Source organism: Aotus nancymaae, unplaced genomic scaffold, assembly GCF_030222135.1.
Source record: "Aotus nancymaae isolate 86718 unplaced genomic scaffold, 86718_ANA_hifiasm-v0.15.2.pri h1tg000064l_1, whole genome shotgun sequence".
In the NCBI taxonomy this organism is placed as follows: Eukaryota; Metazoa; Chordata; class Mammalia; order Primates; family Aotidae; genus Aotus; species Aotus nancymaae.
The window spans coordinates 158,385-174,568 of NW_026988479.1; the positions used below are offsets into that span (position 1 = coordinate 158,385).

A 16,184-nucleotide genomic window follows, 5' to 3' on the forward strand; every position below is an offset into this window, starting at 1 on the left:
AGCCTCTATACCTGAAAGGGACTTTTCTTTGTTCCCAATGCCCTTTCGCATCGGGCCAATCAGAGAGCAGCTTTTATGAAACTGGGCTCTCTCATTGGCTAGCTGCTTTCTCTTGGCTACTGTAGGGGGTTGAGATATACACACGTATAAAACACACACTGAGAGCGGGTGGGGGTGCGGTGGGGGGTGATTGTGGAGACAAAGCGTTTTATTTTCCAACCAGATTGGGGTTGAGGAACCTCCCGCAGTAAGAAGGAAAAAAAATGGTGCGCCTGTTTCAATTACGACATCATTCACATAAAACACTTATTTATTAAAACAAATCTCAAACAGGCTGCGAGGAGAGGATGTCGGTAAATACAAGTTTGATTGTGTTATCTTGGGGGAAATAATGTATGTGATCGCTCGGTGGCAGAGGGAAGCCAAATGAGCCACCAGCGCGTAGCGAGGAGAAAAGGGAGGCTGGCTGTGTGGAAATGACTGCGATCATTTTGCTGGCTTCCCTTCCTTGTTCCAAGGACTCCGCAGCCCAACTCACAAGACTGATTTTCTGTATTGCAGCTTCTGGCTTTCAACCCTCCCCCCACCACTTTGCCCTTCCTGCAATTTTTTTTTTTCTTCCCCGTGTCTCTCTTTTTACTCGCTGATTAAATAAGAAAAATCGATCTGCGGGTAAAGGCGATGGTGGGGAAACAAGTAACCCTTTTGTTTCCAGGGCTCTGGTCTACAAGCAGTGAAGTGTGAACGCAGGCGACCATTTAACCAACACTACGTGAATGGTTCTTCCCTGAAATTAGTAACAAATCTTTTCCACCTGGTGTTATGTGGCTCCAAAAAGGAAAAATATATATATTAAAAAAGGCCCCAGCCTACCATAGTAGCACCTCGGGCCAGCCTCATCTTTTAAAAAATCGACTTGTAAGAGATAAGTATACTAGGAAGATTAACCGTTAAATAGTCCCAGTACACATATTTAAACCGTGGGATGGTCAGAATTCCTCTTCCCCCAAATCTTTAACCCTACTGGTGGGGAAGAGGGTGTCATAAATCCTCTGAATGCTACATCTGCAATCCACGAACACAGAAATATTTTAGAATTTATTATAGGACAAATGTCAGCAACCAAGTAATTGAGACTCAGGTCATAGGATTAGAGAGGTTAATATGAAATAACAAGTTTAGCATTTTACTGTAACAGCTAACATATTTAAGCTAATATATTTACATATGTTAAGCCTTTAGAGTGCATTTAATTTTTAATTTTTTATTGTTACCTTCCATTATTTTTAGGAGCTGAAATGTGGACATTTTAAAGTCAAAGGGTACTGTGAATCACAAGCATCGTGATCTCAAGTTGTAAAGATCCAGTACTACTAGGATTGTAATTTCCACATGACAATTGCAATTTAAGATTGTGTCTTAACTGAGTCATATGGACACATAAAGTGAATGAGTGCTAGCAGAAGACAGCTTCTGATGTAAATATTCAGTGATGACTTCGTGGATCAATAAAAATATTTATGTCACATGTTTTAAATAATGGCTATTGACTTATGTTTGAGCTTTCAGTATATTTAGTCCATAAAAAAATTGCCAATTAGCTGTTTCACTACCATAAATGAACTAGATTTGAGGCTGCAAATAGTAATAAACAGCAGTTTCCACCTTTTATTGGGATATATAAACCAGAGGAATGAAATCTGTAATAGTCCTTAGCTCTCCTTAAGTCAATTTGTATTCAAATCAAAGCTGCACTTTAACAAATAAAATAGGGCAAATTAGGCATCTGAAACCTACCTATCCTCCATTTTAGCTTTGAGATTTGTTTTATATTTTTGGATATAGAGATTTTACATTTGTGCATGCCCCATTGATAACAATACAGCACCATACTGTGATTTTTAACTTTTCTTCTTTTAAAAGAGTGATTTCTCAAGGCAACCAGATCACTCTTGGGCACTTCCTGTGTCCCTGGTGTGTCATCTACATCTCAGTCTTTGGAGGCCCATCCCTACCCCATATGTTATATTCGTTTGGAAAAATCAATAGTTAGCTGTTAAAAGAACGGGACATTTAAAAAATGAGATCTAGTGAAGCTGGAGGAGATTGGAGTTTCTCCAGTACAAAACAAATTACAGCGTCTGCAGCACAGATGAAGTCTAACTAAAACCAAAGTTTAGGGTTCCTAATAATCAAATAATCTAATCTAACCCTGGCTTCAACACTTAAACCCAAACCTTAAACCTTTCTGAGAAACCCTCCTGGCCGAGATAAAGGCTTAGGCCCAACTCGACCACAGGGTTAACCCAAACCATTTTGATAAACTAGAGTATTTCCTTCCATTCCAACATCTCCACACTCCCTTTACACCCCACCCCCACCTCCTTCCTCCCAGGTTCTTCCAGGAGACTTCTGAATAAACCAGTGTTGTCAGACTGGCTTTTCTTGTGTTTGTTTTGTTTTGTTTTGTTTTGTTTGACAAAAGGACCAATCAAGAGGCATCAGAGGACCATCAGCTAACTGAAGACTGAAACTAAGACAATTAACCACCAGCTTTGAAAATCAGAGCTACTCCTCTCACAAAATAGGACAGTTTTCTGTATTTATAGAGACAAAAATGTTATCTCAACCTCTCATCAAGGTAACTAGGAACCTATTTGTCTCCTTTCTAATATCCACATGCATATACTTCATCACACCAATACACTACCTTATAATATGCGCACTTTGTAATTTTACATTTTAGTATCTACTCAGAGTGGTGGTAGAAAAGAGATGACTGGAAATGAGTATTTGGAACAGAGGGGTGGAAGGAGCATGAGGACCGTGTAAAAGGGGCATTTTAAAAGTATCACCCAGCTCTTTGGGAGGCAGAGACAAGGATCATCTGAGGTCGGGAGTTTGAGAACAGCCTGACCAACATGGAGAAACCCCGTCTCTACTAAAAACACAAAATTAGCCGGGCTTGGTGGCGCTGGGCTTGGTGGCGTATGCCTGTAATCCCAGCTACTTGGAAGGCTGAGGCAAGGGAATCGCTTGAACCTGGGAGGCGGAGGCAGAGGTTGCGGTGAGCCAAGATCACGCCACAGCATTCCAGCCTGGGCAACAAGAGTGAAACTCCATCTCAAAAAAAAAAAAAAGTATCATGAGTGAAACTCCATCTCAAAAAAAAAAAAGTATCATCCCACCTCCAATAACCTCCACTATCCCCTCCTTGGGTCTCAAGATCAACTCCGCCACTACTTATACTACATCATTGTCAAGGTCATCAAAAGGTCCCTTTCCTCCTTTTTTTTTTTTTTAAGATGGGGTTTCACCATATTGGTCAGGCTGGTCTCGAACTCCTGACCTCAGGTGATCTGCCCACCTCAGCCTCCCAGAGTGCTGGGATTACAGGCATGAGCCACCACACCTGGCCCTTTCCTCCTTTTTTAAAGACAGAAGATCTTGACGCTGAGGAGGCCAGGGGCTTCTAGCAGTAACACAGGGAAACGTGGTGATCTTTCTTTGGTGCTGTTTCCTCTGATTTAGGGTATATTATTAAAGATCAAAGATTATTTCTTGGGCTAGGCCTGGTGACTCATGCCTGTAATCCTAGCACTTTGGGAGGCCAAGGTGGGCAGATCACAAGGTCAAGAGATTGAGACCATCCTGGCCAATATGGTGAAACCCTGTCTCTACTAAAAATACAAAAATTAGCTGGGTGTGGCAGCAGGTGCCTGTAATCCCAGCTACTCAGGAGGCTGAGGCAGGAGAATCGCTTGAACCTGGGAGGTAGAGGTTGCAGTGAGCCAAGTAACACCTTTTGCACCACTGCACTCCAGCCTGGCGGCAGAGCAAGACACTGTCTCAAAAATAAGACAAACAAACAAAAGTTATCCGGGCGTGTTGGTACATGCCTATAGTCCTAGATACTCTGGAGGCTGAGGTGGGAGGATCATTAGAGACAAGGAGTTGGAGGCTGCAGTAAGCTATGATCATACCACTGTACTCCAGCCTGGGCAACAGAATAAGAACATGTCTACATGTATATATATTTCTCCAGTTTTTGTGTATTCGTAAAGGAGTCTATTCCTAGGCCTACCTTTTCTATATTTATGCCAGCATTGACACTTGAGATCTACTCATGATCAAGGGAAAAAGCAGAAAACACCAAAGTTATAAAAAATAAAACCTTCATGGAAATGGGGTTAATTTATAGGAAAAGGAATTTAATTTAGACGTGATGACAAACTTACTGGCTATCCAAGAGGATTATGGAGAAAGATTCTTATCTCTCTGGGTTTGCTTATGTACAGGACAGCCTCAAGGCAGTGGGCAAGTGACCTGCCCTGGTTTCTTGGGAATGTGGTTGATGACTTATTAAACACCCACACAAACATTAGAAGGTTTTTGCTTTTTTTCCCTACGGCTAACACCCTGACTTGCTAAAGGTCTACTAGAAAACACACTCTCTCTATTTTTTCGCATTTGCATGCTAAATCCAATTCAAGTTTCTGGGTAGTACTTTTAACAATATCCATTTCCCAGGCCAGATGTGGTGACTCCTGAATATAATCTCAACACTTTTAGAGGCTGGGGTGAGAAGATGGCTTGAGCCTAGGAGTTCAAGACCAGCTTAGACAACATAGACCAGCCTGGGCAACATACAGTGACCTTGTCTCTACAAAAAATAAATAAATTAGCTAGGCAAGGTACCTATAAGGCCAGCTACTCAGCAGGCTGAGGTGAGAAGATCACCTGAGCCCAGGAGGTCGAGGCTGCAGTGAGACATAATCACACCACTGCACTCCAGCCTGGGCAACAGAGCCAGAACCTGTCTTTAAAAAAAACAAAAACCGCCAGGCACAGTGGCTCACTCCTGTAATCCCAGCACTTTGGGAGGACGAGGTAAGTGGATCACCGGAGGTCAGGAGTTTGAGACCAGCCTGGCCAACATGGTGAAACCCCATCTCTACTAAAAATACAAAAAAATTAACTGGGTGTGGTGGCAGGTGACTGTAATCCCAGCTACTTGGGAGGCTGAGGCAGGAGAATCTCTTGAACTCGGGAGGCAGAGGTTGCAGTGAGCCAAGATCGCAACACTGTCCTACGGTCTGGGTGACAAGCGTGAAACTCTGTCTCAAAAACAAAAACAAAAACAAAAAATATCACTTTCTATATAACCGTGCTGAAAAAGAGATAAGTGTAAGGTTGGCTGCGTCGCTGAGAGTTCGGACACGCCCCCCTCCCCTCGCGGGGCGTTCGGACACGCCCCCTCCCCTCGCGGGGCGTTCGGACATGCCTCCCTCCCTTGCCGGGAGCTCAGACACGCCTCCTCCTCCCCCCCCCCCCACCGCCGGGAGCCCGGGAAAAAAAAGCCCCATCAGGACATACCTGATACCATTTTTTCCCATCCAGGTTCCACTCCCTGTCTACTATTTTGTCCTATCTGGGCCCGACTCCCCACCATCCGGGTCCCACTCCCCTCCATTTTGTTTCATCCGGGTCACACTCCCCTCCATTTTGTCCCACCCACCTTGGCCACAGCCAATCGGATGCCTCCACTCCCTATAAAACCCCGTGCCTGAGAGGTGTCCGCGCGACTTCTCCGGCCCTTCCTGTCCGGGACGCAGAACCTCGTCCGGGAGCCTGAATAAAACCCCTTGCATTGGATTATTTTCGTGCTGGCCTCAGTTTCTTCATTTCGTCCTCGGCGAGAACAGACCTTACAATAAGCAGGGTTATTTTTGGTCAAACATTTGATGTTTTGCATTATCCTGAAATATCACTGGAACGAGACAAAGCACCGAGAATCTTGTCTACAGGGGAAAGAGGGGCCTCAGCACACCATAACATTTCAGGTCCTTTTGGGGAACAGGATCTCAGAGAAGAAAAATACCAACAGTGTTCTCCTGTCATGAGAGACTCTGGGACATTTCCAATATACCTTTTGTAAATATGGCTATTTATACACATTGTATAACTCTGCTATGTTAACTTTTCAAGATATTTCTATGCCCTATTAATTCACCTCCAGTTTAAATTCCTTAGAGTATAACAAAAAGACCCTGCATCCAAGGGAGGGAAAATAATGACAGTCTTGACATGTCTTTATAATACAGGTTACCTTAAACAAGTTGAGATGATATAAAGCAAATATTACATGAATTTATTTAATACTACAATGCATTTAATTAGTAAAGCAATATAAAACTGAAGAACTTTATGTACTTATAAACCCTCTATGTTTATGTAATTCCTCATACATTCTCCAATCCTCCATCTTAAAATAATCAAAAAGAAAAGGCAACAATTGTGTCTTTTTTATGCCCTGCAGCTCTAGAAAACCTAGCAAAATATGGCAAAACAAGGTGTTCTTTAAAGGAAAACATTTGTATACTGCTCGCATTAAGAGAACTGCAATGTAGGTCAGTGTTAAGTGTCTGAAATTGTACCTCAGCTTGGCTCAGGCTCTTGTGGTGTGGTGTGTGCTGCTATAGCTGAGCGGATGGCCAAGCAAGGTCTGGGGATCAGTTAGCAAAGTAAGGCAATTTACATCTCATGTAATGAAACCATTTCTGGAAAAGGATTTTTCTCATATGCCAGTGGAGACTGGCTCCGTAAAGAGGATCAAAACACAAGCTACATTAAAAAAAAAAAAAAAAAAAAAAACTACTTATTGTAGATTTCTGTTGCTGGTTTTATTACAATATGTATTTTACAGATTTAGGTAATAGCCCTGATTTTTCAAATCGACCTCTGTTTAGACACGTTTCACTTTGGGCTGTTTCTTGTCTGCAAAATTACAGTCATTTGCACGTTATTACAGTGAGTAGGAGACAGATTGTATTTAGCATTGGGTGGGGGAAGGGTTATTATGGGAAGTGATCTGCTAAGGTCAGCACATAATTTCAGCCTGAAGAAAATTGCTTCTGAATGGCTGGTCTGTTAGCTAGCCAAGGAATAGTGGCTGGGAGAGACTGACAGCAAAATACTTCTGTTTAATCTGCATTATAGAGTTATTCTCATTTCCAGAAAGATGGCCTGTAGATACAATGTTTGTACAACTAAATTTAAAAACTTGTAGGTGAAATGTTGTCACTGCTTTATTTGAATTCAAAACAACTACGACAAAATGCAGTACTACCAAGCACAAGAAGAGCAAGAGGCAGCAGGATCCAGCCATTACGTTCCACTCCATCTTTCTCCTTTGCCTCCATTTCTCTGCCTCCTCCTTTTTCATTTTTTAAATCCCTATGCCTTAATGACAGCAGATTTTTAAGTATGTGTAAAAATTTGTGAGAGCAATACCAAACACATTGACAAATGTATCTCCAACTTTCACACATATATGACTGCAGGAAAAAAAAAATGCCTAAATTAGCTTATTTATGGAGAGTGGCAGAATTCCCTCAACTGTGGAAGTATTAAATATACTTTTGATGCTAGAACTTAAATATTTTTTTCACATTTTATAAAATTATATTCTATTTGTGCATATTTTCTAAAGGTGACAAAAGAATAAAGCAGTGATACTTATCAGAAACAATAACCCCTACCTAATTTTGTGATTTAAATCCGACCCTTATCCATCACCTAGGAAGTCTTAACATATTTGGTTAGATGAAATCAGGAGACAAAAGTTTATTTTAAAGAAGAATAAAAGAGTGCCATTACACTCGGCTCCTTTGGCTGTTGAATATCACTTTTGTTGTGAACAACTGTGCCTCTTTTGTTTTCAAAACAAGCTTTCCTAAAGAATGAATCACTACAATCATTTGGAAACTATGCAATAAACAACAGAAAGCCAGAAAGTTGTTTTGCTATTTTCTCAGCAGAGCCTTTCCTTCACTTCCTCACAGCTCAACGGAGCCTCCAGTCCACCAGCCAATCATCATTATGGAAATGTGGTTCTCAGCCCCCTGATTGGCTGACTTCTGGTCCAGGATGTTTAAGGTTTCTACATCTCAATACATGCATTGCATGCCAGACTGCTCTGTGAACCTTTTTCTTCTATGAATATTTTAATCACCTTTTATTTTCCTTTCTTTTCTTTTCTGTCCTTCTGTCTTCTGTTTTAAGATTCTTAAAAATAATTTAAGGAAGCACCTTGTATTTTATTTCAAACACCTTTAAAGTGTAATGATCTGTTAAGAATAGAGTTGAATGTACGAGAACATGTTTTCTAACCGTGTTTTAATGTTTGCTGTTTGGGTTTTAATGATGTGTCTTTGGTTTTTAGAGGAGTCCCATGAAAGTTAAATAAACAAACATACACTTTAATTTTTATAATTCTAAACATTATTTCTCCCAAAAAGAATTTTCTTGAGATTTTAAAAATTCAAAACGCTAAATGAAAAACTTTTAATACTGAAAAGTAATCTTTCAGGCAAAAGAGACAATGTATTTTTTCATAATTAAAACATTGCATTTAATTTATAGTTTTAAAAGATGTTTTAAAAGTTAACACTCTTGATCTGGCTTGGTGGCTTACACCTGTAATCCCAGCACCTTGGGAGGCCAAGGCAGCTGATCACTTGGGGTCAGGAGTTCTAGATCAGTCTGGCCAACAGGATGAAACCCCGTCTCTACTAAAAATACAAAATTTAGCCAGGCATTGTGGCGGGCACCTTTAATGTGTAATCCCAGCTACTCAGGAGACTGAGGCAGAAGAATCACTTGAACCTGGGAGACAGAGGTTGCAGTGAGCCGAGAGCATGCCACTCCACTCCAGCTTGAACAACAGAGTGAGACTCTATCTCAAGAAGTTAACACTCAGGCCGGGCGCGGTGGCTCAAGCCTGTAATCCCAGCACTTTGGGAGGCCGAGGCGGGTGGATCATGAGGTCAAGAGATCAAGACCATCCTGGTCAACATGGTGAAACCCCATCTCTACTAAAAATACAAAATATTAGCTGGGCATGGTGGCGTGTGCCTGTAATCCCAGCTACTCAGGAGGCTGAGGCAGGAGAATTGCCTGAACCCAGGAGGCGGAGGTTGCGGTGAGCCGAGATCGCGCCATTGCACTCCAGCCTGGGTAACAAGAGCGAAACATCGTCTGAAAAAAAAAAAGAAGTTAACACTCTTACAGTGTCTTAACAATGCACAACTCTTTCAAGCTTCTTGTTGTTGTGGGATTTTTTTTGTTTGTTTTTTGTTTTGTTTTGTATTTTTGGAGACAGGGTCTCACTCTGACAGGATGGATTGCAGTGGCATGATCACAGCTCACTGCAGCCTCAACCTCCTGGGCTTAGGCAGTCCTCCTACCTCAGCCTCCTAAGTAGCTGGGACCACAGGCATGCACCACCACACCAGGCTAATTTCTTTATATTTGTAGAGAAGGGTGTCTTCCCTATGTTGCCCAGGCTGGTTTCGAACTCCTGGGCTCAAGGGATCCTCTTGCCTCGGCTTCTCAAACTGCTGCGATTATAAGTATGAGCCACCACACCTAGCCTGAAATAGGTTTGTAATTCAAGTGAATAATAGTAGGAAATATATGTGTGATTTACATGTTCCAAAAAGTCTTCTTAATTCTTTATATGTATTAATTTATTGAATCTTCACAGTAGGCAAGTGAGATAAGTAGTATTAGCATCAGAATGAGGAAACTGAGACATAGAACTGATGTAATTTGTCTAAATTTTCCAGCCAAATCTTGGTCCAGTCAAGATTTAATGTAGGAAGCCTCTATGTTTAACCACTGCACTAGGACTGTCATAAACAAAACTCCGGACAACAATGCCACTCTTTATTGAGCACAGGAATGTTAACAGGTGACCGAGGACTTCTTTTCCTGAGAGAATATAGTTAACTGCCTTTCCTAACAAAAAAAAAATGTGGTAATTTTTTTCCAACTAGAACGACCCTATGCCAAACCAGAGATACGGCACTTTTGATCAGATATAGGCAAATTATGTGAGAAATTGTATCACTTCTGGTCCTAAGACTCAAGATATTTTTTAAAAATCGATTTTCTTCTTATCACTTAATGGGAAAAAAAATTTTGGGGTCAGATCTTTGGATCTGAGAAAATTTTTAAACATTTAAAAAATGGCTGTCTCCTAATAGTGAGACAGCCAGGTGGGAGGGGGGTCCCTGGGGAAACTCCATCCAGCCTGCCCAATGAGGTGGAGCCTCGTGAAATTCAGGACATTTGCAGCAGGGAGGAGCCTTGCCCCACCTCTTCCTGTGTGGAACCTGAGATTCAAGCCCCTGTGGCCCGCGCTCTATCTGGCCTTGCCAGAGTCCTTGTTTCCCCCTCTTCATTTTTACCCAGTAAAACCCGGCTTCACTTACCCTTCAAACCATCTGCAAGCCTAAAGTTTCATGGCCATGGGACGGAAAAGGACCCCGTCTTTAGCTGAACTAAGGAAAAGTCCTACAACAATAAGTGGCATGTGAGTTTAAAAAATGACATAAAACTGGCCATTATTGGGACCGGTGGTTTGTTGATTGGGATCATAACATTCTTTATGTAATACACACACACATGTGCGTGCGCACGCATACACATACACACAAACACACACACACTTTTGAAAATTTCTATGTTAAAAACTGGGGCCAGTTGAGAGGCTCGTGCCTGTAAGTCCAACACTTTGGGAGGCCAAGGCAGGAGGATTGCTTGAAGCCCGGAGTCCGAGACCAGACTGAGCAACATAACATGACCATGTCTCTACAAAAAACTTTAAAAATTAGGTGAATGTGGTGACACGTGACTGTAGTCCCAGCTACTTGAGACACTGAGGCAGGAGGATCACTTGAGCCCAGGAGTTCAAGGCTCACTACAGTGAGCTATGCCAGTGTACTCCAACCTGGGCAAAAGAGCAAGACCCTCTCAAAAGAAAACAAAAAAAAAGCCTACCATGTCCTGGGGAAGGAAGGAGTGCTTCAGAAACACAATTAATCCCTTGGCTTTAGAACAGTTTTTGCATTAATACATTGGAGTAAAATTTATCTTTTCTTTCTTTCTTTCTTTTTTTTTTTTTTGGCTCTGTCACCCAGGCTGGAGTGAAATGACTCAATCTTGGCTCACTACAACCTCTGCCTCCTGGGTTCAAGTGATTCTTCTGCCTCAGCCTCCCAAGTAGCTGGGATTACAGGCATGCAATGCTATGCCAGGCTAATTTTTGTGTTTTTAGTAGAGGTGGGGTTTCAGCATGTGAGCCAGGGCGGTCTCAAACTCCTGACCTCAGTCGATCCACCCATCTCAGCCTCCCAAAGTGCTGGGATTACAGGCCTGAGCCACCACACTCAGCTGTTATTTATTTCCACATGCATCTAGGAAACTTAGTTGAACACTTTATAACTTCCCTGTATCTACTGTTTTTCAATTAGGAAGTCAAAAAAATCAACCCCAGAAAGAAATATATTTAATCAAAATTAAGGAACAAAGATTCAGTATTTTATTCCAGGTATAGTATGCTTTAAAAGAAAGAAAAATTTGGTAGTTTAGATTTCTTCAGTACATGTTTTCTATCTTATTCAAAGAAATAGAGCTGTAGAAATGAAACACACAATTCAGAAACAGAACTAAATTCTTTTATTTTTTTCTTCCTAAAGTGGGCTCTTCCACTGTCTCCTAGGCTGGAGTGCAGTGGCATATCATAGCTAACTGTAGCCTCGAAATCCCGGGCCTAAGCCATTCTTCTGCCTCAGCCTCCTGAGTAGCTGGGACTACAGGTGCCCACCACTACACTTGGCTAATTTTTAAATTTTCGTTTTTGTAGAGATGGGGATCTTGCTTTGCTGACAAGGCTGGTCTTGAACTCCTGGACTTAAGCAATCCTCCTGCCTTGGCCTCCCAAAGCACTGGGATTACAAGGATGAGCCACCATGCCTATCCGGAATTAAATTCTTTAAATAAAATGGCAGGATACAGTGAAAGACACTATATAATATAAGCAACATTGAACAGAATTAGACTAAATGAAGAGAAAAATGTTTAATCTTTTCTCAAAGAGGTCTAAGACATTGACATTAAAAAGGGCATTGAGAAAGATAAAATCATTGTAACAGTTACTATTCTTAACAAATAGGACATAATTTTGTGAAATAATGAGATTATAACACAAGGAGTCACTGATAAAAGTGTTATAGCAGAAAATGGATAAATCATTAAATATAATGAGATTTAACTATCACTGTAAGAGAAATGATATGTAATTAGAAAAAGGAAAAGAATATAAAAAGAAAGCAATGTTTCTATCCATGGTTCCACATTAGTAAAAGTCTAGTGATAAAGAGGAAAGTATCTCTGAGTCTATTAATATAGACCTAGGTTTCATTAATTATAACAATGGTCCTTCCAAATTCAAACTTATCTCCTATCATCCTTCGTTTTATTTAAGAAACACCTGGGGCCGGGCGCAGTGGTGCACACCTGTAATCCCAGCACTTTGGGAGTCTATGGCAGATGAATCACAAGGTCAAGAGATAGAGACCATCCTGGCCAACACGGTGAAACCTCGTCTCTACTTAAAAAAAAAAAAAAAATTAGCTGGGCTTGTTGGTGCGTGCCTGTAGTCCCAGATACTTGGGAGGGTGAGGCAGGAGAATCACTTGAACCCTGGAGGCAGAGATTGCAGTGAGCCCAGATTGCACCACTGCACTCCAGCCTGGTAACAGAGTAAGACTCTGTCTCAAAAAAAGAAAAAGAGAAAGAAACACCTGTATAGCACTTACTCAGTGCAAGGCACCATGCTAAGCATTTTTACAAATGTCAACTCATTTCCTGTAATTAAGTTTGAGATATCCATGTAGTAACTCAACAGACCTCTATTGTGTTATGTAAGTTTCAAAGAAGACATGAAAAGGAAAAGACATCATCTCTGCCCTCGCAAGGCTTCAAGTTTCCCAGAAGAGATAAGACACCAAACTATGAAAAGAATGTGATTTATGATAATAAGTAGAAAAAAAGCATTGCTTTAGGGGAAAAGCAAAAGCTATCTTTAAGGAGTCAGTATAGGTTCTAGAAACAAAGTAGGTTAAATTGTTAAACCACATTAGAATGGAGATTGTATTTTCAAGCAGAGGAAATAGAATGAGCATACATGTAGGGGCAAGAGAGAATGGGGCACCAGGGTTGTCCAGCATGACTAGATCTTAGGGGTCTTAAAGGGAAGGAATGCTGGTCAGGCTGTAGGCTGAAGTCTTATTGTAGATAGGGTCATTATGAACCGGCACAACGGTGTTCTGTTGAGGGAACAATGGACGCTGACATCAGGCCATGCTCTGCTCACCAGGCTGAGTGCCCTGCTTCTGTGCTGTGTCACCCTAACGAAGGGCAATCTTTTGTAATGTATGTCAAACCGTGCTGTCATCCAGACTGGATTACACAGCTGCCTTTATCCCCTTTAGAGGGGTGTTTGAGTTTATCAGAGGACAATGGCCTACCCCTGGTAGGTACTATGGAAAATTCTTGAATCCCTTATCATTTACAGTTTTTTATTGACACATATAAAAAGAAAAGATAGAAAAGTTCCAAGAGATAGTAATGAATCATATCATATATGCCTGGACAAGTTGTTGAAAATTATAATGCTTAAAACATTTGTTAAATTAATGAATTTATATTGAACTTCTATATGTGTAAATAGTAGAGAGAATGGATTCCCCAAAAATATAAGGGACAGTAATAAATCGCAGGCAGCTCAGGCTATATGGAGATACGCTGAAGCCAATGAGTATATTCACTGGACAAAGGAGAACAATAAACATGCAGTAAGACAACTCTGAATTTAGAAACCCTCAAATTAGAAAGACCAAATTCTGCAAAATTATTTTACAGCCAAATTAAATAAACAAATGGAAGCAGAGAGAGGTCTTTATGAATGAAAACCTGTTGAATGAAACAAAAGTTCATGTCAACAAATGGAACAGAGAGTTAAAAATGGGATCCCTGGAGAACAACAACATCTAAGTTGTCAAGAAAGAGCTTCCGGAAAAATAGATAAATAAATAAAATCTAAGTATGAGGCAAAAAATAAAAGGGCTTAAATGAGTGAGAAGAGAGATTTTTGTGTGTGTGTTTGTTTTTGTTTTTGTTTTTGTTTTTTTTTTTTGAGTCGGAGTCTTGCTCTGTTGCCAGGCTGGAGTGAAGTGGTGGGATCTCCGCTCACTGTAACCTCTGCCTCTCGGGTTCAAGCGATTCTCCTGCCTCAGCCTCCCAAGTAGCTGGGACTACAGGCGAACGCCACCACACCCAGCTAATTTTTATATTTGTAGTAGGATGGTCTCGATCTCTTGACCTCATGATCTGCCTGCCTCAGCCTCCCAAAGTGCTGGATTACTGGCGTGAGCCACCATGCCCGGCAAAGAGAGATTTTTTTAAACTAGCAAAGAACAGCTCTGAGGAGAGAGTGACCAACAATTACAAATGCACCAGGGAAATCAAGTAAGTTTCAGACGGAAAAGTCTCCATTGGTTTTTAGTTTTCGAAAAGTCATCAGTGATCTTAGAAGGAGCAATGTCAGTGAAATGGTAGCAACAGCTCATTGACTACAATAGGTTTGGGACTGAAATAGACAGGAACCAGAGATCAAATGAAGTCTACTCTTAGAAACTTGTTGAAAGGGAAGAGAGAAGGATCACTTGAAGAAAAAGAGTCTGGGAGAAGGCTTTTGTTGTGGTTTCCTGTGAAACAGCCTTCAACGTTCTTAACATGCCGAGAGAAAAGAGTCGGTAGAGAGGGGCTGGGCATGGTGGCTCACGCCTGTAATCTCAGCACTTTGGGAGGCCGAGGTGGGCGATCACCTGCGGTCAGGAATTCGAGATCAGCCTGGCCAACATGGCGAAAACCCATCTCTATTACAAATACAAAAATTAGCAGGGTGGTGGCGCGCACCTGTAGTCCCAGCTACTTGAGAGGATGAGGCAGAATTGCTTGAACCTGGGAGGATAGAGGTTGCAGTGAGCCGACATCATGCCATTGCACTACAGCCTGAGCGGCAGAGTGAAACTCCATCTCAAAAAAAAAAAAAAAAAAAAAAAGATGTCCCTGACCTGGGTAGAGTGGCATCTGGCATCTGGTTGGTGGTGCCCATCTAATATCAGCCAGGGACAAAGCATCCCCTTGTTCATCCCAGCTTGGCTTTTGATCTGTGCCCATGCATGGTTCATGCCTTGGACACATAGGTAAAAGAAAAAAAAAAAAGAATGACACAATGAACTTTTGGGTCTCGGGGGAAAGGGTGGGAAGGGGGTGAGGGATAAAAGACTACAAATTGGGTTCAGTGTACACTGCTCGGGTGATGGGTGCACCAAACTCTCACAAATTACCACTAAAGAATTTATGTAACCACACACCACCTGTTCCCCAATAACCTGTGGAAATACTTTTTTTTTTTTTTTTTTTTTTTAAGACGGGGTTTCACCATGTTGGTCAGGCTGGTCTTAAACTCCCGACCTCAGGTGATCCGCCTGTCTTGGCCTCCAAAGTGCTTGAATTACAGACCTGAGCCACCACTCCCGGCCCTTTTTTTTTTTGTTTAAAGAATTGCCTATTCAAGGTTTTATCCTAGTAACAAATGCTATGCACAAGGAATGGAAGGCAGCTGCATCCAGTGTGCGTATGTTCCCCACTCCCGGGCCCTCGGGTAGACCTTGGCTTACCTAGGGCTCCTCTCCAACTTCAATTCACAAACTAGAAGCCTTCTTATTTTATTTGGAAAGAAGTTAGAGCAATAATCTGGAGGCAAAAAGCCTTTGTTTCCTGCTGTTCATTGATGTGGCAGAGGAGCAAGGAACTGGACTCTACTAATGTAGCTCTCTCAAATGTGATTCTCTGGTGCTTTGGGATTACTGTGGAACCTCTATTGAACTTCCTAAATGTTAGGTTATTGTTAGTGTTACTGATACCACGTTTGTGATAGCTTTCTTCTGTCCATGTGCTTCTTTACTGCTTTTTCTCTTTCAGGAATTTCTCAAGATAATATAGTGCACTTATGGTAACCCATGTTGCTTTGTAGCACTCTTAAAGGTTATTTTCTGTCATTCCAGTGGAGTTTTGGGCGTTAAATTATATAGGCATGCTGAGGCCATTATCTTGATGTAATCCCTATTGAGTTTTAAACTGGAATACTCAGTAAAAATAATTATGTTCATCTCATAAAGTAAAAATACTACTACGAATAAATACAAAATTCAGGTGTATATAAAACAAAAAGGAGGAAGTTTCCTTTCAAATCTCCTTCTAACCATACT

The 16,184-nt window shown here is 41.4% G+C and overlaps 1 pseudogene; it reads left to right on the forward strand.

The window, feature by feature from the left end:
- The first annotated feature begins 14,974 nt into the window (after positions 1 to 14,974).
- Positions 14,975 to 15,116, forward strand: LOC135270672 (small nucleolar RNA SNORA48; annotated as a pseudogene).
- The last annotated feature ends 1,068 nt before the right edge of the window (positions 15,117 to 16,184 follow it).